The sequence below is a fragment of the Nycticebus coucang genome, chromosome 6 (genome assembly GCF_027406575.1).
Source record: "Nycticebus coucang isolate mNycCou1 chromosome 6, mNycCou1.pri, whole genome shotgun sequence".
In the NCBI taxonomy this organism is placed as follows: Eukaryota; Metazoa; Chordata; class Mammalia; order Primates; family Lorisidae; genus Nycticebus; species Nycticebus coucang.
Genome location: NC_069785.1, coordinates 42,438,020 through 42,462,796, shown reverse-complemented (window position 1 = coordinate 42,462,796; position 24,777 = coordinate 42,438,020). Strand labels below are relative to the sequence as shown.

Sequence of the window (24,777 nt, the reverse complement as noted above, 5' to 3'; positions counted from 1 at the left end):
GGGACAGAGACGGGCCTGGGCTCCAGGGCCCCCTCTCTGGCAAGGGTTCAGGAAGGGAAGTCCGATTACTTGTTGCCCAAGTGTGAAGAGGACTTGGATCCACTGGTAAGGAGATTCCATTTCTCTCCATTGCTTCTCTCTCTTCTACTGGGACATACATTCAGGCAACAGCCAGAGATGCCACAGGTGCCCTGTGACCCCTTTAGGGAAGGGTGAGGGGTTCAGGGCAGCCTCAGCTTAGCTCTGTGGTGAACACAGCTCACCTGTGAATCCCATTTCCAGACTTTCAAATCATGGCCATGCAAGAGATCTCAATTTTTCTGAGGCACACTGCTATGGAAAATAAGATCACAGATTCACGATGAAAAATAAGGTCTTCTTTATTGCAGCTCAATTTACAATTGCCAAAATGTGGAAACAGCCTAAATGCCCACCAACCCAGGAATGGATTAACAAGCTGTGATATATGTATACCATGGAATACTATTCAGCCATTAAAAAAAATGGAGACTTTACATCCTTCGTATTAACCTGGATGGAAGTGGAAGACATTATTCTTAGTAAAGCATCACAAGAATGGAGAAGCATGAATCCTATGTACTCAATTTTGATATGAGGACAATTAATGACAATTAAGGTTATGGGGGAGAAACAGAAAGAGGGACGGAGGGAGGAGGGTGGGGCCTTGGTGTGTGTCACACTTTATGGGGGCAAGACATGATTGCAAGAGGGACTTTACCTAACAATTGCAATCAGTGTAACCTGGCTTATTGTACCCTCAATGAATCCCCAACAATAAAAAAAAAGAAAAAAAAAGAAAAATAAGGTCTTCTGTTTATTGGAGATCTACATTCAGGAAAGACATGACATGAAGGGTCGCTCACTAGTCAAGGTGTGGGTGACCTGACACATCAGCATTACAGACTTTTTTTTGTGAGGAGTCTCAGTTGCCCTCAGTAGAGTGCTGTGGCATCGTAGCTCACACAATCTCAAACTCTCTGGGCTCAAGCAATCCTCTTGCCTCAGCCTCCCTAGTTTTTGGGACTACAGGTGTCCACCACAATGCCCAGCTATTTTTAGAGACGGGGTCTTGCTGTTGCTCAGGTTGGTCTTGAACTCCTGAGCTCAGGCAATCCACCTGCCTTGGCCTCCCAGAGTGCTGGGATTACAGGCATGAGCCATTGTGCCTAGCAGTATTGCAGGGTTTTTGCTACATGGGAGCATCCCCTTCGTGCTGCTCAGGAAAAGAGGACACTGGCAAGACAGGGGTCAGCACACTCTGTGATCCTAGTTATAATGGCACGCTACAAAAAGGAAAGTTGGAATGAGTGTCGTTTATATATATTTAAAATGGTCACAGTATTACTGAACAGTGAGGATTTTTGAGACTAATCTTTCTCCAATTCATAGGTTACTGATATGTGTTATGCCGAGGGAGCTGGGCATCCTCACTCCTTAGTTCTGCCCCTACAGAACTATCAGTGAACCCCTCCTGCCTCTTCCCTGTGTTCTGGAAACCTTCATGTACCTGTGCCCTCCGGAGCAGTGGGCAGAGGACAAGGCAGCTATCAGTGCTCTGACACCCACACGTAGGGTCAGGCTCCCCACCTAGCCCTCAGGACACATGTGCTGTACCGTTTACTGCGTGGGACTCAGGAGTGGACTACAGCCTAGTGCTAAGCCCCTTCCTTTTTACTTCTGCCTAAACCTCTTCCCTCCAGCTCTGCCTTTTCTGTCAGTTTCTCAGCTCATCTCTGATCCCCTCCAGCTCAGCATCTGGGGCTGGAAAAGTTGCCCAAGGATTCTGATAAAGTCACAGAACATCTGCCTCACACCTGCAGTGGTGTAACCTGGACAATTGATCCTGGCAGGCTGTGACCCCTAGTGCTTCATTAGAATCCATCCCTTCTCTCTCCACGCATGCTCAGGGGCAGGCCTGCCATGTCTCCTGGATGTTCACTGGGCTAGGACAGGCCACCACTATTTCGTGTCTTCTTCCTCTGCTCACTCTATGCCCTTTGCCAAAAGCATCTTTTCTGGCTCAGTTCAAATGCTACTGTACAAGTGAAGCTTTCCTCAATCACCCTAGGTGATTCTGTGGCCCCACAGAACTTTTTTCTTATCATACTGTAACAGTTGTGTCTCTTCTTTCACATCTGCGTCTCCTGGGAGTTGCTCTGTGGAATGGACTGGGTCATATTGACCTGTGGGCCTCCACAGCCTGGCTTGGAGCTGCTCATTAAGTATCTGTTATTGCTGTTGGCCTTCACCGAGAGGCTTTTTGGTCTGAGATGGGAACTGGAGAAGGTCCCAGACTTCCCAGAGACAACAGGCATACCTGCATGACAATGAGTCGGGGGTATAATGTGTCACATATGCCCTCCTTGCCAGGTCAGAGCACCCTCCTGCTGCAGGTTCTATAGAGCCAGGCTAGTTGCAAGACAGGGGACTCCTCCCCTCTGAGAAAACCCTGGTACCTCACCTGGGATGGGGGATGGAAGAGCAACACCTGGCTGGTGCCTGAACCCTCATTCTCCAGCCCGGGGCAGCCAACCCCTGTAGCTGTTCCCTCATCCAGTGGCTTCACCAAGCCCCCCTTGCTGCGCCAGAGAGAGCTTGAAGAGCAGGCGGGCTCAGAGTGGGAGGAGAGGGCCAAGGACATCCTTCCTGCCTTCTCTCCTGCCCTTTCCTCCTGGCAGCTGCAGCTGTGCTGCGTGATGTGGAACTGAGCACAGTCTTAATTACCACTCAGCCCTGCTCATTAATGTCTCTGGAAGCCAGAGAAGCCCCGAGTTAGGAAGCCTCAGTCACAGCAGAGACCCAGGCCGCAGGCCTCTTGGGTGATCACTAGTCCCGCAGCTCCTGGATTGTGTCTATGCAACTTGGGTTCCCTTTTGGGGCCCCCAGAGGGAGATGCCCCTCCCTAGGATGGGGGAAGGGCTGAAGCTGGAGGTTGCCACTGCTGAGTTAATCTTCCTGATGCACAGCTCTGATCAAAAAAGCTGTAATGTTTCTCTTGCTGACTGCATAAAGCCTGGAGTCCTTGGCTTAGCAGTCAAGACCTTTTATGATCTGGTCCCACAGGACTTTCCTAATCTAATTTCTCCTTCCATTCTGGCACACATGGAGGGAAGGCTCGGCCTCCTCATGGGCTCTCACTTGTGTGTGCAGAGCACTGTAGGGACAGCATATGGTGAAACATGTGACACTCCACTGTGATCAGAGAAAGACGAACGAATGATTAAATAAACTACATGCACTCAAATCCAGCACACTTACCTGATGACTTACCTGCCTTCGGAGGAACTTAACCAAGGCGCCTGGTATGTTGTTCAGCCTGCATCATTATTATTACTATTTTCTGGTAGTGAAATGGAATAAAGAACCATGAAGTGCCTGAAGACTGAACAAAAGGAAGCTGAGTGGAGGTGGAGAGAAGGGTGGGCCCTGAAAATTATAAACCCATAGGCCCGATTTCAATACCTAGAAAAACTCCTTCATAAAAACCCACTTGTAAACACCTTGAAGAACAAATGAGACAACACACATGAAAGCACTTTTTGAACTGTAAAGGGCTTTAGAAATATAAGGTGTTATTCTGTAATATTTCTGCTCAGTGCAGACTTTAAAACAGATACTATGGGAAGGCTGGAGATATTTGATAATGGCTCATTACCCATAAGGTACTCATACAATTTGGGCTGTTTCATTTAATTAGTCATTACCTCTTGTGTACACTACTGCAGAAGCCTCCTAAATGGCCTCCCCACCTCTGCATTCTCTCCTGTTCCATTCATCATACACGCCACTGCTGGCTTAATCTTTCTGATGCACAGCTCTGATCAGATACTTATAATGTTTTTCTTGCTGACTGCTTAAAGCCTGAAGTCCCTGGCTTAGCAGTTAAGACCCTCAAAATCTGGTCCCACAGTGGTTTGCACCTGACTTCCCTCCTTCCATCCTGGCAGGCATAGGCTCAGGAAGATCAGTTCTCTAAAGTTAAGACCACGCAAATCCAAAGCAGCAGATCTTGGAGCCAACTCCTCAGATCTGGACACCTGACTCCAAGACCAACATCACTTTCTCACTTTGACGGTGCAATGGACTGAGTGTTTGTGTCCCTCCAGAATGTATATCTTGGAATGGTAATCCTGAAACGATAGTGTTTGGAGGTGGGACTTTGAGGAAGTAATTAGGTCATGAGAGTGGAGCCCTTACGAGCGGGATTATGACCTTACAAGAAGAGGCCAGAGACCTACCTGGCTCCCTCTGCCATGTGAGGATACAATAAGAAGTTAACACTATGAAATCCCAAAGAGGACCTTCCTCAGAACCTGGGCCTATGGCACCCTAACCTTAGACTTCCAACGGCCAGAAGTGTGAAAAATAAATGCTTGTTTAAGCCACCCAATTTATGGTATTTTGTTACAGCAGCCCAATCTGACTAAAACAGACGGACATTGCTGCAATGATCTTTCCATATAGAGCTTTTTCTCTTCTTTTTTTTTTTTTAGAGACAGAGTCTCACTGTACCGCCCTCGGGTAGAGTGCCGGGGCGTCACACGGCTCACAGCAACCTCTAACTCTTGGGCTTCCGCGATTCTCTTGCCTCAGCCTCCCGAGCAGCTGGGACTACAGGCACCCGCCACAACGCCCGGCTACTTTTCTGTTGCAGTTTGGCCGGGGCTGGGTCTGAACCCGCCACCCTCGGCATATGGGGCTGGCGCCCTTCTTACTGAGCCACAGGCACTGCCCAGCTTTTTCTCTTCTTTGAAAAAATTTCCTTGGGACAAATTCCCAGCAGTGGGATTACCAGGACAAAAGACATTGATATTTTAAATGGCTGTGTGAATTGACATAAAACTTCACAAAAAGCTAGGCTGATTTATATTTTAGTCAGTGATGTAAAATATATACAAGTTTCATCAGATTGTCTTCTCTCATAGTGGTAACTTTTTTTTTTTGCAGTTTTTTGGCCAGGGCTGGGTTTGAAGCCCCCACCTCCGGTATATGGGTGCCCTATTCCTTTGAGCCACAGGCGCTGCCCCCAGGGGTAACTTTTAAACAAATTGCTAATTGAATAAGATATTTGTTTCAGTTTGAATTTCTTTGACTATTAAGGTGGGATAGGTCCCATAAATTGGTATACTCTTTATATTTTGTCTTGTATGAATTATTGAAGTATTTGTGTTTCAGAAGCTGCTATTTTTAAAACATAAAATTATGACAGGGCAGTGCCTGTGGCTCAGTGAGTAGGGCGCCGACCCCATATACCAAGGGTGGCGGGTTCAAACCCGGTCCCAGCCAAACTGCAACAAAAAATAGCCAGGCGTTGTGGCGGGCGCCTGTGGTCCCAGCTGCTTGGGAGGCTGAGGCAAGAGAATCCCGTAAGCCCAAGAGCTGGAGGTTGCTGTGAGCTGTAACACCACGGCACTCTACCGAGGGCAATAAAGTGAGACTCTGTCTCTACAAAAAAAAAATAAAATAAATAAAAGACAATCTTGAAGGTTAGATATGGTGGACTTGATAAAATCAGAGCAGAGGTCCCTGTCGGACAATGTCAGATATATAAGCTATCTCTCAAGAAAGTCTTAAAAAATTTTCAGTTTAAACAACTTAAATACTGGTCTACATTTAAAAGGAGAACTTAGAAGGAAGACATCATCCTGGACTCAGTACTTTTCCAGACCTTGTCCATGTGTCCTAACACTAGTCCTAAACACTAATTATTTATTTCAAAGTCAATTTGGTGACTATATGATTGAATTGAAACAGCAATCCTTTTTAAAAATGCTATGTTAAAAATTATTTTATTTTATTTATTTATTTATTTATTTATTATTATTATTATTTTTTTTTGCAGTTTTTGGCTGGGGCTGGGTTTGAACCCACCACCTCCAGCATATGGGGCCGGCGCCCCACTCCTTTGAGCCACAGGCAACGCCCAACAATTATTTTATTTTTTGACCAAATAATATATACTCTTGGTATAAAAGTCAAAACATCTAAAAGGGTATACAGTGAAAAAATGTCTCCTACTTGGTCTTTCAGTCCCTTGCTTCCCTTTGTGAAGACAGACACTAGCATTACCAATTCTTTGTGTATCCTTCGAGGGCTATTCTGTGTACCTCTGAGCTTCTGTGTCTATATTACTAATAGAAGTGACAGAATATAATACTTACAAGCCAAAACTTTGCTGTTTTGGAGAACATTTCCATCAGTCCATAGAAAGCGTAAATATGTTTTTAAAAACCGTAGTGCCAGCTTGGTGCCTGTGGCTCAAGTGGCTAAGGTGCCAGCCACATACACCTGAGCTGGCGGGTTCAAATACAGCCCGGGCCGCCAAACAACAATGACAGCTGCAACCAAAAAATAGCCGGGTGTTGTGGTGGGTGCCCGTAGTCCCAGCTACTTGGGAGGCAGAGGCAGGAGAATCACTTGAGTCCAGGAGTTCGAGGTTGCTGTGAGCCATGATGCCAAGGCACTCTACCAAGGTTGACAGCTTGAGGCTCTGTCTCAAACAAACAAACAAACAAACAAAAACTGTTGTGCCTTATCACTGTGTTCTACTCTAAGACAACTCAATAAACAAAAATCCAATCCACACGTGGTGGGACACAATAATCAGAGGGAATTTACCTAACAAAGGCAATAAGTGTAACCTAATTATTTGTACCCTCAATGAATCCTAAACAATAAAAATTTTTTTTTTTTTATTGGGTGTTGTGGTGGATACCTGTAGTCCCAGCTACTTGGGAAGCTGAGGCAAGAGGATCTCTTTTGCCCAAGAGTTGGAGGTTGCTGTGAGCTGTGACGTCATAGTACTCTACTAAGGGTGACAAAGTGAGACTCTGTCTCAAAAAAAAACAAAAAACAAATTGATATCTAGTTCTTCAAGCATTGTAAAAAAATCCAATCCACATGTGCACAACAAATTTGCAAAGAGGCATTTACTTCAAAACTGAGCTTTTATTTCATAGAAATCCTTTAAATATTAAGCCACTTCACATATTTCAGTTTTGTTTCATTGAAATTATGCTTACATATTTATGGCTGAAACATTCTATGAAAAGCAAATACCATTTAAGTCGGAAATTATTTATTTATTTATTTATTTAGAGACTGAATCTCACTCTGCGGTTGAATGACATCATTCATATCTCACAGCAACCTCAAACTCGTGGGCTCAAGTGATCCTCTTGCCTCAGTCTCCTGAGTAGCTGGGACTACAGGCACCCACCATGACACCTGGCTGGTTTTCCTATTTTTTAGTAGACATGGGGTCTTGCTGTTTCTCAGGCTGGGGAAATTATTTATTAAGCAGGTCAAGGGGAAGAAAGTGTGATTATATACTTGAAGAAGTTTATCTTATATAATTCTTCTATTTTTAAGAAATCCACAAATATAATAATTCTTTTAGTTTTTTTTTTTGAGACAGAGTCTCACTATGTCGCCCTGGGTAGAGTGCTGTGGCGTCACAACTCACAGCAACTTCAAACTCTTGCCTTAAGTTTGCCTCAGCCTCCCAAGTAGCTGGGACTTCAGGCACCCACCACAAGGCCTGGCTATTTGTTGTTGTTGTTTAGCAGGCCCGGGTTGGGTTCGAACCCACCAGCCTCGGTGCATGTGGCAGGCACCCTAACCACTTGAGCTACGGGTGCTGAGTCCACAAATATAATAATTCTGTCTGTTAAGTTTCCATTTTATTTAACAAACACCAAAAGTGTGAAGTAGAAGTTATGAGACAGATGGAGTCCGGAGACATCTGAGCTACTCGGCAGGGCCCAGCCTACTATGATTCTATGTCCCAACATGGCACAAGATGTATGTCTCTATATAGACTAAACTTTCACCCTGAATCACACCAAAGGTTGGGGCATAACCTCCGAATATCCTCAACTTCTTTCAATTACATACCCCAGGACTGGCATCCAGGGGTTTATTGAAAACTGTCCCATGCTTTCAGCCTATGCCATCTTTTGGGGAGTAAGTCTCACATGTTTACCACCTGCTGTGCAAAGCAGCAGCTTTATTTTGGGGCAACCAATGCTATCGCTGTGGGATGAGTCCCACATTGTTCACCCCATTTGTACTTTGGATGATCTTTTAAACTTTGATCTTATCTCTCCTTGGCATTTATCTTCCCAAACGGGATCTTAGCCTTTATGCCTATTTCCTAATGGCATAGTTCAAATGTACCATAAAAGTCATTTAATTTGTTCATTTGTCCATGTTCATGAGTACTCTCATCTCTTCCATGTCTTTGCCTAAATGTTAACTTCTCAATATGACCTACTCCAAGTACTCTATTTATTTATTTATTTTTTTTGTGTTTTTTTTTGGCCGGGGCTGGGTTTGAACCCGCCACCTCCAGCATATGGGACTGGCGCCCTACTCCAACTACTCTATTTAAAATGGAAACTCCCTCTACCCCCTTATTCTCCTTATCATGCCCTGATATTCTCTATTACCTGACACCTTTAAACATAATACTTTTCTTATATATTATGTACATTCTTTATTGTGTATTCTATGCCCCGCTACAACCTAAGCTCCATTTTGTCTCTTTAATTTTGTGATGTGTTCCCAAGACTTTAGAGCAGCACTTGGGGCATGGCAGGATTTTCAGAGTCAAATAAGATAATGCCTGTACACAGCTTGGGTGGGCAGCGCCTGGTACCATTCTCATGATGAACTAACATCAGTTCCCTTCTTCATCTTAAATGTCCCTCTGCAGGAGAACATAAAATATGACATCTAATAGAATATTATAAATCATTAAAATGATAATTACAAAGAACGTGTAGCAGTATAGAAAGAGTTTATAACTAACATTAAGTAAAAAAAAAACAGACTACAAACTAGTCCATGATTACAACTGAGTAAAAACAATTCCAAATCTCTACAAAAAATGTGGAGACAAGATAGTGGGCTCACGGTGAGGAAATGTTAAGCAAGAATGAAAATTGGTGTGCCTAGAAACAGATTTCATTTTTTAAATTCACTTTATTTTTTTTATTATCGTTTCAGGTTAATTTGAGGGTACAAAGAATTAGGTCGCAATGTTTGCATTTGTTAGGTAGAGTCCCTCTTAAAATTGTGTCCCACCCCAAAGAGGTGCTTCATACACCCTAACATTGTGCCCTTCTCCCCACTCCCTCATTCCCTTGACCCTCACCTTGAGTTGATTTGAGTTAGAAACAGAATTCAAAAGGAGTTTCTCTTCAAAACATCTTCTTTGGGTACCACCTGATAGGCATCTTGCTACATCATCATAGTACCTGCAGTAAAATGGGTGCTATCAGAGAGAACTACCTTGAAATATTTACTTCCAATCCAATACTCTTCTCTTCCAGATGACTACAATTGCAAAGTAGAGCTTGCTTTGACATCTGATGGGAAGATGATGGTACCCCACCACCCTTCTCTGTACATTACATATGAACACACAAAACCTAACCTTCCACCAGAAGTTTCCCATTAGCTTGTGAACAAGGCCTGCACACTATAATCCACTCATACATACCTCTTCCATCACCAGGGCAACAGCCCTTCCCACACTTCCTTAGTCCTTCCAAGTTACCAGACGAAGGTCATTCTTTTCTCTGTTTGGGGTCCTCGGACCCTTTGCAGTCTCCACATTATGCCTGACAAAGACAAGCCCTGAGTGCAGGCAGAAGAGGCCCCACAGGCTGCAGCCCATGGGAAGGAATTTCATGTCATTTCTTCCCACACTCCTTCATTGCTCTGGCTCTGGCTTTGAGAGCCAGCCCTGGTTCCATCCAAGCCCTGGAGTTAATTATGGCTTTGCCTTTGCTATACTTACCTTCACCCTCAGACTTCCTTTCCTCCACGGTTTTGTTACTTAACTTTGTGATTTGGAGAAGTCAATCTTTCTTGCTTGTTTCCTCATCTATGAAAATGAAACAATGACATTTACTTTAGAGAGTGTTGGTGAAGGAGAAAAGAGACATGCGTGTGAAAGAACACGAGTGACCACAACTGTGGTAGTCAAATCTGAAGCTCACCCATGGGAGCAGCCAGAGCTTTACCTCTCTTCATTTATACATACTCTGCAAGTGCTCTGTGGTGAAGATTATAAGCTGCTCGATCGACTGCTGAGGCTAATTTCTGTTGAAAGGTTATTTTCCATTTTAGCCTATCAGATTTTCAAAATGACTGAAGTTAGGCCACTGGGAGTAGGAAAAATGGCTCTCTCATACACTAGTAGGAGCAGAATAAATGGGTATCATCTTATTTTTTTCTTTTTTTTGAGACAGAATCTCACTTTGTCACCCTTAGTAGAGTGCTGTGGCATCATAGTTTACAGCAACCTCAAACTCTTGGGCACAAATGATCCTCTTGCCTCAGCCTCCCAAGCAGCTAGGACTACAGGCGCCCGCCACAATGCCTGGCTATTTTTTGTTACAGTTATCATTGTTGGTTAGCTGGCCTGGGCTGGGTTTGAACCCTCCGCTTCAGTGTATGTGGCTGGTGCAGTAACCACTGTGCTACTGCTGAGCTGACACCCAGCTATTTTTTAGAGATAGGGGTCTTACTCTTGCTCAGGCCAGTCTTGAACTCCTGAGCTCAGGCAATACACCTACCTTGGCCTCCCAGATTGCTAGGGTTACAGGTGTGGGCCACTGAACTTGGCCCTGGTGTCTTAGTCCATTTTAAAAGAATACTTGAAATGGGCGGCTCCTGTGGCTCAAGGAGTAGGGCGCTGGCCCCATATACTGGGGGTGGCAGGTTCAAACCTGGCCCTGGCCAAAACTGCAAAACCCCCCCCTGAAACTGGGTAATTTATAAAGAAGAGGAATTTATTTCTTACAGTTCTGAAGGTGGAGAAGTCCAAGGTCAAGGAGTCACTGGTGGGGACTCTCTGTGATGTCCTGAGGCAGCACAGGGCATCACATGGTGAGGGGGCTGAACACGCTGGCTCAGGTTTCTCTTCCTGCTCTTTTTTTTTTTTTTAGAGACAGAGTCTCACTTTATCACCCTCAGTAGAGTGCTGTGACATCATAGCTCACAGCAACCTCCAACTCCTGGGCTTAGGCGATTCTCTTGTCTCAGCCTCCCATGTAGCTGGGACTACAGGTGCCCTCCACAATGGCTGGCTATTTTTTGTTGCACTTTGGCCGGGGCCAAGTTCAAACCCGCCACCCTTGCTATATGGGGCCAGCATCCTACCCACTGAACCACAGGTGCTGCCCTCTCTTCTTGTTCTTATAAAGCCACCAGTTCCTTTCTCAAAATAACTCACTAATTCATTAACCCATTAATCCTTGATCCAATCTTAAAGTCCTCATCCTTCTTTCTTTCTTTTCTTTTTGAGTGCTGTGGCATCACAGCTCACAGCAACTTCAAACTCTTGGGCTTAAGCAATTCTCTTGCCTCAGCCTCCCAAGTAGCTGGGACTACAGGCGCCTGCCACAGTGCCCACTATTTTTTGTTGTTGTTGTTGCAGTTGTTATTTAGCAGGCCAGGGCCAAGTTTGAACATGCCACCCTTGGTGTGTGTGGCTGGCGCTGTAACCACTGTGTTACAGACGCTGAGCCAGTCCTCACCTTTCAATATTACCTCATTGGAGATTAAATTTCTTTTTCTTCTTTTTCCCTCAGGGGCAAATAATGATAGAAATTAAATGTTCCAATTTATTCCATCTTCGTAATTACAGACATTACTGGGCAGGGTGGGTAAACAAAGCAAATAAAGCAAACCTCCCACCCCATCATTTCATCAGATGCAGCCTTTTGGCATTTTTAGAATATGCAGGTTGACTTAATTCATTGATGTGGATTGAGCAGGCAGCAGCAAATCTTGGCAATTTAGGTTCTTCTTCCACAGCGGTTCCAAGTATCTTAATTCCTGAACTACACTGTGGTGTTCGCTGCAACGTTCTTGACGCTTTCCCATTTTAATCTGACACCTCTCTTAAAGGCAGGGAACTGCTAAAAAAGCTGTCTTCCTCTTTGCTAATCCAGGCCACCAGTAGCTTAACTCTTAATTCCTATATATATAAAAAAAAAAAAAAACTGTGCTCCTAAGCATTGTTTGAAAATGTTATGCCCAGATCCCTTTTCAGAGCATTATTTCCCTGAGAGAAAAAAAGAGGTCCCAACCAATTGCTTTCATCAACAATGATCCCAGTGCAGTGTACATATGTCCTTTGCAGCAAAAATCAAGAGGTCAGGCAACCTTGATCATCCTGACTAGTTGATCACTATCTACATACAAGGTATAGTTAAAGCTGATCCCGAACTAAATATTGCAATCATAACCGTAAGAAATTATTTCATTTTAGCACACTGAGTTCTTGCAAGATGCCAGAAAAACTGAGAAATGATCAAAGCAAAGAGTTCACCTTTTAAAACTTGAGGAAAACATCAAGAAGGAGGAAATAAAACTCTTCTTTCCTAAATTCCTCATCAAATCTGATGGCTATCTTCACAGCCCTAGTAAACAAAAATCCAAAATCCTCAATTTCCTGATTTAAGGAATCTGTTTTCAAGGTGACTGTCAAGGTCAAGAACAGTTTTCAGGCTTTTGTTTACCATGGTCCATGAACTCCAGTCCTTCAGTAGGAATCTCTTTCTCCTTTATTGCTTTCTGAACACACTGCTGATGATGCTTAAAGAGGTTGGTGCATGGATTCCCAGAGCCATCCCCCTTGAGAAACTTCTCAGCAAACTAGCGATTGAAGCAATGGTCATACTTGGGCTTCATGTCTGTGCAGGCCTCCCCTATGCTATTCATGGCTACCATAGTGGCTTTTTTTTTTTTTTTTTTTTGCATTTTTTCTTGGCCGGGGCCAGGTTTGAACCCACCACTCCGGTATATGGGGCTGGTGCTCTACTCCTTTGAGCCACAGGCACCGCCCCCCCTATTTTTTTTTTTTTTTTTTGAGGAGTGGGTTGTTCTGTTCCCCAGGCTGGAGTGCAGTGATGCGATCATAATAGCTTATTATAATCTTGACCTCCTGGGTTCAAGTGATATTCCCACTTCAGCATCCAGAGAAGCTAGGACTACTAGCCATCATGCCCAGCTGTTTAGGTCTTCTTCATTTTATATTTCACTTAAATATAAAGATTCAGGGTCTCACTATGTCACCCAGGTTGAAGTACAGTAGCTTGATCACAGCTTACTGCAAACCTTGTACTCCTGGACTCAAGTGATCCTCCAGCCTTAGACTCTCAAAATGCTGGGATTACAGGTATGAGCCACCATGCCCAGTCCAAGGGATTAAATTTCAATGTGAGTTTTTGAGGGGACAAATATTCACACCATAGCACCTAGTACAACAACTAGGACTATTCAGTATGTTTGCTTTAACCAGTTCTCCTTATAGGAGTCTGTTTGAAATATTCACAGATGGGGCAGCGCCTGTGGCTCGGTCGGTAGGGTGCCAGCCCCATGTACCGAGGGTGGCGGGTTCAAACCCGGCCCCGGCCAAACTGCAACCAAAAAATGGCCGGGCGCTGTGGCAGGCGCCTACAGTCCCAGCTACTCGGGAGGCTGAGGCAAGAGAATTGCTTGGCTCCAGGAGTTGGAGGTTGCTGTGAGCTGTGTGATGCCACGGCACTCTACCGAGGGCCATAAAGTGAAACTCTGTCTCTACAAAAAAAAAAGAAATATTCACAGATGTACATAAGGTCATTGGACAAAAAACACTGACTGCAGTATTATATATAATAGAAAAGTTATGGATATAATCTGAATGTCTAAATTTAGTTAAAGAAATTATGGGGTTTTGATGCTACCATGCTATGAAACACCATGCAACTGTCAAAAATAATAATGGAGATTACTTTGTACTGACATGGAAAGATTTTAGCAAAAACAGTAAGGTACAGAATTATTTTCAATTATCTAAAATGGTGCCTGGGATACGGTGGCTAATCAATAAATATTTGTTCAGTTGAAAGAGTATGAGCCCAGCTTGCTTTAAAAAAAAAATTACCAGTCACACATGGTGGCTCACACCTATAATCCTAGCACTTTGGGAGGCCAAGACAGGCCGATTGCTTGAGCTCAGGAGTTCAAGACCAGCCTAAGCAAAAGCAAGACCCTTTCTCTATTAAAAATAGAAAAACTAGCTGGGTATAGTGGCGAATGCTTGTAATTCCAGCTACTTGGGAAGGTATGAGGATTGCCGGAGTCTAAGAGTTCGAGGTTGCTGTGAGCTGTATGATGACATGGCACTCAACCCCAGTGTGACAGAGTGAGACTGTGTTTCAACAAAACAAAACAAAAACGACTAATTAAATTAAATTAAAAAATAAAAATAAGGGCAGCGCCTGTGGCTCAGTGAGCAGGGTGCTGGCTCCATATACCGAGGGCAGTGAGTTCAAACCCAGCCCCGGCCAAACTGCAACAAAAAAATAGCCGGGCGTTGTGGCGGGCACCTGTAGTCCCAGCTGCTTGGGAGGCTGAGGCAAGAGGATTGCGTAAGCCCAAAAGTTAGAGGTTGCTGTGAGCCGTGTGACATCATGGCACTCTACCCGAGGGCGGTACAGTGAGACTCTGTCTCTACAAAAAATAAATAAATAAATAAATAAAAATAAAAAGAACAAATCACTGATATATATAACATACATCAGTCTTAAAAATATTATGTTAAATGAAATAATTCAGACACAAAAGAGTATGTACTGTATCATTTCATTTATATGAAATTCTAGAACAGATAAAACTCAGCTGTAGTGACTGCAGATCAGAGGTTGCCTAGGGCTAACAGGGGTGGGGTTGGCTGCAAAAAGGCAGAAGGGAACTTTCTGGGATGATGGAAAAGCTCTGTTTTCATTGGGGTGGTGATTACATGGGTGTATACCTTTGGGAAAACTTACCAAGTTGCTCTTAAGGTACTTGCTATACATTAAAATGAATGTACTTAAAATGGATACGATTTATTGTATGTAAATTAAACCTCAATAAAGTTGGTTAAAAATTAAAAAAATTTTAAAGTCCACACTTCAGATTTGACTATTATAGATGTTTCAGTTATCTCTATCTCTTATCTGGATCAGGTGCTTCACTAAGTATCATAGTGAATCTGGAAATGGATCCTTGATGAAAATAAATTATTTTTTTCTGAGACAGAGTCTCACTCTGTGCCCTGAGTACAGTGGTTGGTTAATGATATTGACTTCCTTGGAGTGCTAGGATTGTAGGTGTAGTCCACTGCACATTTTTTTTATAATAAAAAAATTTCATTCAACGAATTTTTACTGAAGTAATGCTGGTTGTTTCCTTTCCTGGATGTAACTTGTGATTAGAAACAGGTAAGGAAAGTAAATCCAGAGAATTACTCAAGTTTTCTTACGGTGGAAAACCACCAGCTTGCAGCAGAAACTCCAAGTTTTTCTGAGTCACTGTGTGTCCTGCAATGGTGGGGATTATCATCCTTAAGCTTTGCTGAGTGGCATCTACATAGTGGTTTTATTCGAGGTACCCAGATATTTGAGAATAAACCAGAACTGTCAGATAGTTTAGCTTCCTGTCCATTAGAAATAAAATTTAAAAAGCAGATGTGCACCTAATTTAATGGAAAGACATCTCATGTTGATGGGTCAGAAGACCTAATATGGTTAGCATGCCAATACCCCCCAAATTGATCTACAGATTCAATGTAACCCATAGGAAAATAGCAGCTGGATTTTGTTGGCAGAAACTGTCAAGCTGACTCTAAAATTCATATTGAAATTCCAGGAGCCCATAAGCTAAAATAATCTTGAAAAAGAAGAGCAAAATTGGAGGGCTCACATTTCTAAATTTAAAAACTTCTTAGTAATCAAGATAGTGTGGTTCTGGAATAAGGACAGACATAGAGCGAAAGAATAGAATTGTGAATTCATAAATAAAACCTTACAATTATAATCAATTTTCTTTTTTTTTTTTGTAGAGACAGAGTCTAACTTTATGGCCCTCGGTAGAGTGCCATGGCATCACACAGCTCACAGCAACCTCCAACTCCTGGGCTTAAGCGATTCTCTTGCCTCAGCCTCCCAAGTAGGTGGGACTACAGGCACCCGCCACAACGCCCAGCTATTTTTTGGTTGCAGTTCAGCCGGGGCCGAGTTTGAACCCACCACCCTCGGTATATGGGGCCAGCGCCTTACCAAGTGAGCCACAGGCACCACCTAATCAATTGACTTTCAATAGAAGTGCCAAGACAATCAATGGCGAAAAACAGTCTTTTCTTTTTTTTTTTTTTTTTTGCAGTTTTTGGCCAGGGTCGGTTTGAACCTGCCACCTCTGGCATATGGAGCCAGCGCCCTACTCCTTGAGCCACAGGCACCACCCGAAAAACAGTCTTTTCAATACATGGCACTGGGACAACCGGATAGCCAACTGCAAAGGAATGAAGTTGGACCCCTACCTCACACCCTATATATCATATATTTCTTAGAAAAAAAATAGAAAAAAAAATATTTTTTGAGACAGAGTCTCACTTTGTCGCCCTCAGTAGAGTACGGTGGCATCATAGCTCACAGCAACTTCAAACTCTTGGGGTTTGAGCAATTCTCTTGTCTCAGCCTCCCAAGTTGCTGGGACTACAGGTGCCCACCACAATGCCCAGCTATTTTTTAGAGATGGGATCTCACACTTGCTCAGGCTGGTCTCGAACCCATGAGCTTTGTCAATCCACCTGCCTTGGCCTCCCAGAGTGCTAGGATTACAGGCGTAGGAAATATATATGAAAAGAAATAAAGTCCATGACCTTGGGGTTGGCAAAAGCACAAGTAACAAAAGAAAAAATAGATACACTGGACTTCATCAAAATTAAAAACTTTGGGTTTCAAAGGACATGACCAGGAAAGTGAAAAGACAACTTACAGAATGGGGTAACATATTTACAAGTCAGATATCTGATAAGGGACCTTTATCTAGAATCTATAAAGACTCTTACAACTCAATAATAAAATGACAAATACGAGCAGCCCTCAAGTTACAAGCATCCAACGGATGTACAACTTGCACTTACAAACCTAGGCTATTACAGGTAATAATTGGCAAATTTACTGGCTCCAACTTACATACAGATTCAACTTAAGAACATACTAAAGAACCTGTTTCATTCATAACCTGGGGACTGACTGTAACCCAATTAAAAAATGGGCAAAGTATTCAAATAAATATTTCTCTAAAAAATATATAAAAATGGTACTAGCCATCAGGGAAATGCAAATCAAAACCACAATTAGATACCACTTAATACTCACTAGAGGGCTGGGCTCGGATGCAAGTTTGAAACCAGCCTGAGCAAGAGCAAGACCACATCTCTAAAAATAGCTGGGCATCGTGGTGGGCACCTGTAGTTGCAGCTATCTAGGAGACTAAGGCAAGAGGATCACTTGAGTCCAAGAGCTATGATGCCATGGCACTCTACTGAGGGGGACAAAGTGAGACTCTGTCTCAAATTAAAAAAAAAAAATACTCACTTTTTAGCTATTACTAAAAAGATGGATAACAATAAATGTTGGCTAGGATGTGGAAAGATTGGAACCTTCATACATTGCTAGTGGGAATTTACAGTGAAGCAGCCACTTTGGAAAACAGCCTGGCTGGGCGGTGCCTGTGGCTCAGGGAGTATGGCACCGGTTCCATATACCAAACCCGGCCTGGGCCAAAACTGCAACAACAACAAATTTTTGGGCAGTGCCTGTGGCTCAATGAGTAGGACGTTGGTCCCATATACCGAGGGTGGTGGGTTTGAACCCGGCCCCAGCCAAACTGCAACAAAAAATAACCAGGCATTGTGGTGGGCACCTATAGTCCCAGCTACTCAGGAGGCTGAGGCAAGAGAATCGCCTAAGCCCAAGAGCTGGAGGTTGCTGTGAGCTGTGATGCCACAGCACTCTACCGAGGGTGACAAAGTGAAACTCTGTCTCTAAAGAAAGAAAAAAAAAGGAAAACAGCCTGGCAGTTCCTCAAAAGGTTAAATTATATGACCCAGCAATTTCCTTACTACATATACACTCAAGAGAAATTTAAAAAATTAAAAACTATATTTATTTATTTATTCACCCTGTGTAGAGTGCCATGCATCATAGTACATAGCAACCTCAAACTCTTAGGCTCGATCAATCCTCTTACCTCAGCCTCCTGAGTAGCTGGGACTAAAGGTGGGCAACACCATGCCCAGCAAGTTGCTCTCTTGTCCAGGTTACAGTGCAGAGGCATCATCATAGCTCACTGCAACCTCAAACTGCTATTCTCAAGCGATCCTCCTGCCTCAGATTCCCGAATAGCTGGGAGTACAGGCACGAACTCTCGAGTCAGGCTAATTTTAAAATTTTTTGTAGATTCAGGTCTCACTATGTTGCCCAGTCTGGCCTTAAAGTCTCGAGCTCAAGCAATTCTCCTGCCTTGGCCTTATAAAGCATGGGAATTACAGGTGCACCCTGAATTTTACACTTTAGGTAAATTGTAAAAAAAATTGTGCAGATGTCCATTTTTATAAATCATTAAACATTTTCCTAATTAGAAAAGGGTTTATAAACATAGTTTATTTTTTGTATAAAAAATTACTTTTATTATAAGTCCACAGACCTGAATGCAAAATGATGCCATTTAAGCATTCACGTTGGTTGTTATTTGCTGAAATTATATCCATACAGGGCATTGCTACTGCTTCAAAGGCAGGTATAGAAAGGATTTCCAACGTGATAAACAACCCATGGACTGAAAAGCAGAAGAAAATATGCATAGAATTAGGTACAAAGTAAACGTAAATGTGTTTTCGTCAACGTTTTGTCTGTTCATATTGTTCTGAAATTAAAGAATAGGATCTAAACAATAAACACACACACAAAAACCCAAGAAGAATGATACAATGGGTAAAAACAGGAAGAATACATTTTTAAAAACACATTTACACACACACACACACACACACACAAGCTGGCAGCTGGTGCTACATCTAGAGACAACTGTTGTGGGAAGGGCTCCCCTCCCTTTCCTCCAAGGAAAGGACATTTCTTGATTTATGGTCTCCACTCCCCGGCCTAGGTATAGAGAGGGGAAGAGCAGCCACGTCCCCCAGCTTGTTGCTTCTTTCGGGGAGCGCCCCTGTGGGTCGGGGTAGGAGGTGACCAAGGGTAGAAGGACACTCCCAGGGGTGTGGCAGAGGGCGATCAGCCCCCCGGCAGCCTCAACAAGCAGCACTGCCACCTTGTGGCTTGGGATGGTCTCACCTCCGGGTAAGACCCCAGGAACTCTTGGGGGCGGGGCTCCTTCAGAAGAAATTATTTGGTTATTCAGTAGCATTCTTTTGAATATAATTTTTATTGTTTTTTTCTAACACAAAAGTAATTCGTGTTTATTTTCTAAAATTTAAAAAGTAGAAATAAGGAAAAAGAAAACAAAAATTACCTGTAAATCCAACCTCCAGAGATGACTAAAGTTGATAACTTGGGTGTATATGCTAAATGCTATATGTTCAAAAATAAAGTCTTTTCCTAAGTTTTTTCCTTTTTTAAACAAAAATGGAATTATACACAAGTACATATTGTTTTTTCATAAACTAGTGTATTGTTTATATTTTTCTACTTGTTAAACACTGAATATCCTTCTACTTGTTAAACATTGTTCTGTAATACTTATCATTAAGGAAATTTCAAAAATGTACAAAGTAGAGAGTCTAGCTTAATGAGATCTTATATACAAATCACCCAGACTCAACCAGTATCAAACACATGGCTGATCCCACAATACCATTTTTTTTTTTTTTGCAGTTTTTGGCGGGGGCCCTACTCTGTTGAGCCACAGGCGCTGCCCCCACAATACCATTTTTGATAGCTGTAGATGACAAAGTGGATGTGCAGTTTATGAGGAGTTTCACATATACAGTATGTTAACCAAGACTTTCCAGAAAAGCTGAATTAGAAGCTTAAAAAAAAAAAGTTTAAGGACATTCTCCCATATCACAGTGAGTTGAAATTGACAGGGAACACTTACTGTGATAAAAAAAATACTATATATTCAGAATGTTTAAAAGTAAATTTTTTTTTTTTTTTTTTTTGTAGAGACAGAGTCTCACTTCATGGCCCTCAGTAGAGTGCCGTGGCCTCACACAGCTCACAACAACCTCCAACTCCCGGGCTTAAGCGATTCTCTTGCCTCAGCCTCCCGAGCAACCGGGACTACAGGCGCCCGCCACAACGCCCAGCCATTTTTTGGTTGCAGCTTGGCCGGGGCCGGGTTTGAACCCGCCACCCTCGGTATATGGGGCCGGCGCCCTACCAACTGAGCCACAGGAGCCGCCCGTTTAAAAGTAAATTTTATTTTTATTAATCACAAATATACCTAAATACTTTACCTTTCTATTTTTTAGTTTTAAAAATTTCAAAAACACAGAAAAGTTGAAATAACACTATTACATACACCCCATGCCCTCCACCAAGCTTCAACATTTTAAACATTTTACTACTTTGTCCTCTTCTCTCCCAACCCCGTGTATATCAAGGTGTGTATACATTTTTTGTTGAACCTTTTGAAAGTAAATTGCAAACATCATTAGAAATAAAAAATCACAATGAGGCCAGAAGCTATGAAAACCTGTGGGATACTGCAAAAACAGTCTGAAGAGGGAAATTCATTGTCTTAAATGCCCACATCCAAAAATCAAAAAGAGTGCAAATCAACAATCTAATGAATCATTTCAAAAAACTGGAAAAAGAACAGCAATCCAATCACAAAGCCAGCAAAAGAAAACAAATAACGAAAACCAGATCAGAACTAAATGAAATTGAGAATAAAATAACCATTCGGAGATTAATGAAGTAAAAACTTGGTTCTTTGAAAAGATAAACAAGGGCGGCGCCTGTGGCTCAGTGAGTAGGGTGCTGGCCCCATATACCGAGGATGGCGGGTTCAAACCCGGCCCAGGCCAAACTGCACCAAAAATAAATAGCCGGGCATTGTGGCGGGCGCCTGTAGTCCCAGCTGCTCAGGAGGCTGAGGCAAGAGAATCACGTAAGCCCAAGAGTTAGAGGTTGCTGTGAGCCGTGTGACGCCACGCACTCTACCCGAGGGCGGTACAGTGAGACTCTGTATCTACAAAAAAAAAAAAAAAGAAAGAAAAGATAAACAAAATTGATAAACACATAGATTAACCAGAAACAGAAAATAAGATCTCTAATAAGCTCAATTAGAAATAAAAAAGGGGAAATAACAATAGATACCTGGAAATACAAAATATTATCATTGAATATTACAAAAACCTCTATGCCGAGAAATTTATAAATGTGGAGGAAATGGACAAATTCCTGGAATCACATTACCTCCCTGGACTCAACTAGTTAGAAATTGAACTCTTGAACAGACCGGTATTAAGTACCAAAATTGAAACAACAACAACAACAAAGCCTCTAACAACAACCACGAAATCTCCCAGATCAGATGAGTTCACACCAGAATCTACCAGAACTCTACCAAACCTTCAATGAAGAGCTTGTATCTACCTATATTGCAGAATCTAATCCAAGACATTGAGAAGAAAGGAACCCTTTCTAACTCCATCTATGAAGCAAATGTCATCCTGATACATAGTACCTAAACCAGGAAAGGACGCAACGAAAAGGAAACTATAGACAGATATGATTAATGAATATTGATGCAAAAATACTTAATAAAATCTTAGCAAACAGAATTCAGCTACTCATTAAAAAATAATACATTGCAACCAGGTAGGCTTCAACCTAAGGATGCAAGGCTGGTTCAACATATGCAAATCGATAAATGTAATTCACCACATAAATAGAAGTAAGAACAAAGACCATATAATCCTCTCAATAGATGCAAAAAAAGCATTTGACAAAATTCAGCATCTTTTTTTTTTGTTGGAGATTCATTGAGGGTACAAGAAACCAGGTTACACTGATTGCATTTGTTAGGTAAAGTCCCTCTTACAATTGTGTCCTGCCCCCAAAACGTGTGGCACACACCAAGGTCCACTCCCCTCCCTCCTTCTCTCTCTCTCTTCTCTTCCTTTCTCCACCCTTCCCTCCTCTCCTTTCTCTCTCTGCTTTCCCCTTCCCCCACCCCCAATGTGTCCTTAATTGTCCTCATATCAAAATTGAGTACATAGGATTCATGTTTCTCTATTCTTGTGAAGCTTTACTAAGAATAATGTGTTCCACTTTCATCCAGGTTAATACAAAGGATGTAAAGTCTCCATTTTTTTAATGGCTGACTAGTATTCCATGGTATACATATACCGCAGCTTATTAATCCATTCCTGGGTTGGTGGGCATTTAGGCTTTTTCTACATTTTGGTGACTGTAAATTGAGCTGCAGTAAATTCAGCATCCTTTTTTGATAAGAACACTTAAGAAAATTGGCATAGATAGGATATTTCTTCTTTTATTTTTTTAGAGACAGAGTTCCACTCTGTCGCCCTCCATAGAGTGCTATGGCATCACTGTTCACAGTAACTTCCAGCTCTTGGGCTTAGGTGATTCTCTTGCCTCATCCTCCCAGTAGCTGGGACTACAGGCGCCCACCACAACGCCCAGCTATTTTTTGTTGCAGTTTGGCTGGGGCTGGGTTTGAACCCACCACCCTTGGTATATGGCGCCCTACTCACTGAGCCACAGGCGCCGCCTTATAGGATATTTCTTAAACTGATAGAAGTCATTTATGACAAACCCATACCAACACTATATTGAATGAAGTAAAAGTGAAAGCATTCCTGCTTAGAACTAGAACTAGACAAGGATGTCCACTATCACCACTACTACTCAACATATTGGTAGAAGTCCTAACCAAAACAATCAGACAAGGATATCAAGGGCATCCAAATGGGGGCAGAGGAGGTCAAACTATTGCTCTTTGATGATGATATGATCTTATACCTAGAAAACCCCAAGGACTCAACCACTTGACTCCCGGAATTGGTAAAGAAATACAGTAATATCTCAGGATATAAAATCAACGTACACAAATCAATAGCCTTCCTATACACCAACAATGGTCAAGTTGAGAATCAAATGAAAGATACAACACCCTTCACAGTAGCATCAAAGAAAATGAAATACCTCGGAATACATTTAACAAAAAATGTGAAGAATCTCTACAGAGAGAACTACAAAATATGGAGAAAAGAAACTTCAGAGGATGTAAACAGATGGAAAAGCATATCATGCTCAAAACTTAGAAGAATCAACATTGTTAAAATGTCTATACTACCCAAAGCAATCCACAGATTCAATGCAATCCCCATTAAAATACCAGAGTCATACTTTGCTGATCAACATATTTTGATGCTTTGTATGGAATCAGAAAAAGCCTTGAGTAGCCAGAACAATTCCATGAAGTAAGAACAAATCTGGAGACATTACTTTACCAGACTTCAAGTTATACTACAAGTCTATAGTGATTAAAATCAACATTGTATTGGCATAAAAATAGAGATATAGGTATATGGAACAGAACAGAGAATCTAGAGATGAATCTAGCCTCGTATTGACATCTGATCTTTGACAGACCAAACAAAAGCATAAACTGGGGAAAAGAATCTCTATTCAACAAATGGTACTGGTTAGCCACATGTAAAAGACTGAAACAGGACCTGCACCTCTCATCACTCACATAAGTCAACTCACAATGGATACAAGATTTAAACTAAGACATGAAACTATAAAAGTTCTGGAAGAAAATATAGAAAAAACTCTTAATGATACTGGCCTAGAGAAAGAATTTATGAAGAAGACCCCAAAGGCAATCACATGAACAACAAAAATAAATAAATGGGACCTGATCAAGTTAAAAAGTTTCTGCACAGCTAAATACATAATCAACAAAGCAAAGGGACAACCCACAGAATGGGAGAAGATGTTTGTATGTTACAAATCTGTCAAAGGGCTAATAACCAGAATCTACAAAGTACTCAAGCAAATCAACAAGAAAAGATCAAACTTTGGGCTTCAGTCACCAGAAGATCAAAAGAAAAAATTTTTTTAAAGGAAGAGAAAAGATCAAACAACTCTATTAACCCTTTCTGATCCTATGTCAGACTTTGTCCAACATAATGATTTTTCAGTTCCACTCCAATGTCAGAAGACTCTGGAGCTTGGGAATTGCATAAAAGGAAAATACATATGACAGGAATAGTTACAGCTTCTAGGAAGGATTTTCCAAGTGATCTGAAAAAGAAGAAACTTCAGGAATATGAATTATGGGCCCCTCATTCCATGAGAAGTAGTTAGTGACAATGCTGGTATATTCTTTGGCCCTCAAACAGTTGATCACTGGTTATAGGAAGAAACAGATTGTTCAATTTGAAAAACCAACATTTACGTTAGAATACGCAAAGCTTATGGGAAGAGTGGACAGAGCTGGTCAGTACTGTAGATTTTACAGATTTACAAGGAGGTCCTACAAAGGGTGGGGAAAATTATTCTTCTGGCTGATAGAATTTACAGTTGTGAATAGCTATATCCTTTACAGATAAGGAGCATGGAGAAAAAGTGTAGACATACCTTTCTTTTTTTTTTGCAGTTTTTGCCCAGGGCTGGGATTGAACCCACCACCTCCGGCATATGGGGCCAGCGCCCTACTCCTTTGAGCCACAGGCACCACCTGCTTTTTTTTTTTTTTTGAGACAGAGTCTCATTATGTTGCCCTTGGTAGAGTGCGGTAGCGTCACAGCTCACAGAAACCTCAAACTTGGGCTTAAGCAATTCTCTTGCCTCAGCCCCCCAAGTAGCTGGGACTACAGGTGCCCACCAGAACACCCGGCTGTTTTTTTGTTGTAGTTGTCATTGTTGGTTA

At 42.2% G+C, this 24,777-nt stretch overlaps 1 pseudogene; it reads right to left on the bottom strand.

The window, feature by feature from the left end:
* Positions 1 to 12,327: 12,327 nt before the first annotated feature.
* LOC128589035 (TP53-regulated inhibitor of apoptosis 1-like) lies at positions 12,328 to 12,759 on the bottom strand (annotated as a pseudogene).
* Positions 12,760 to 24,777: the final 12,018 nt, after the last annotated feature.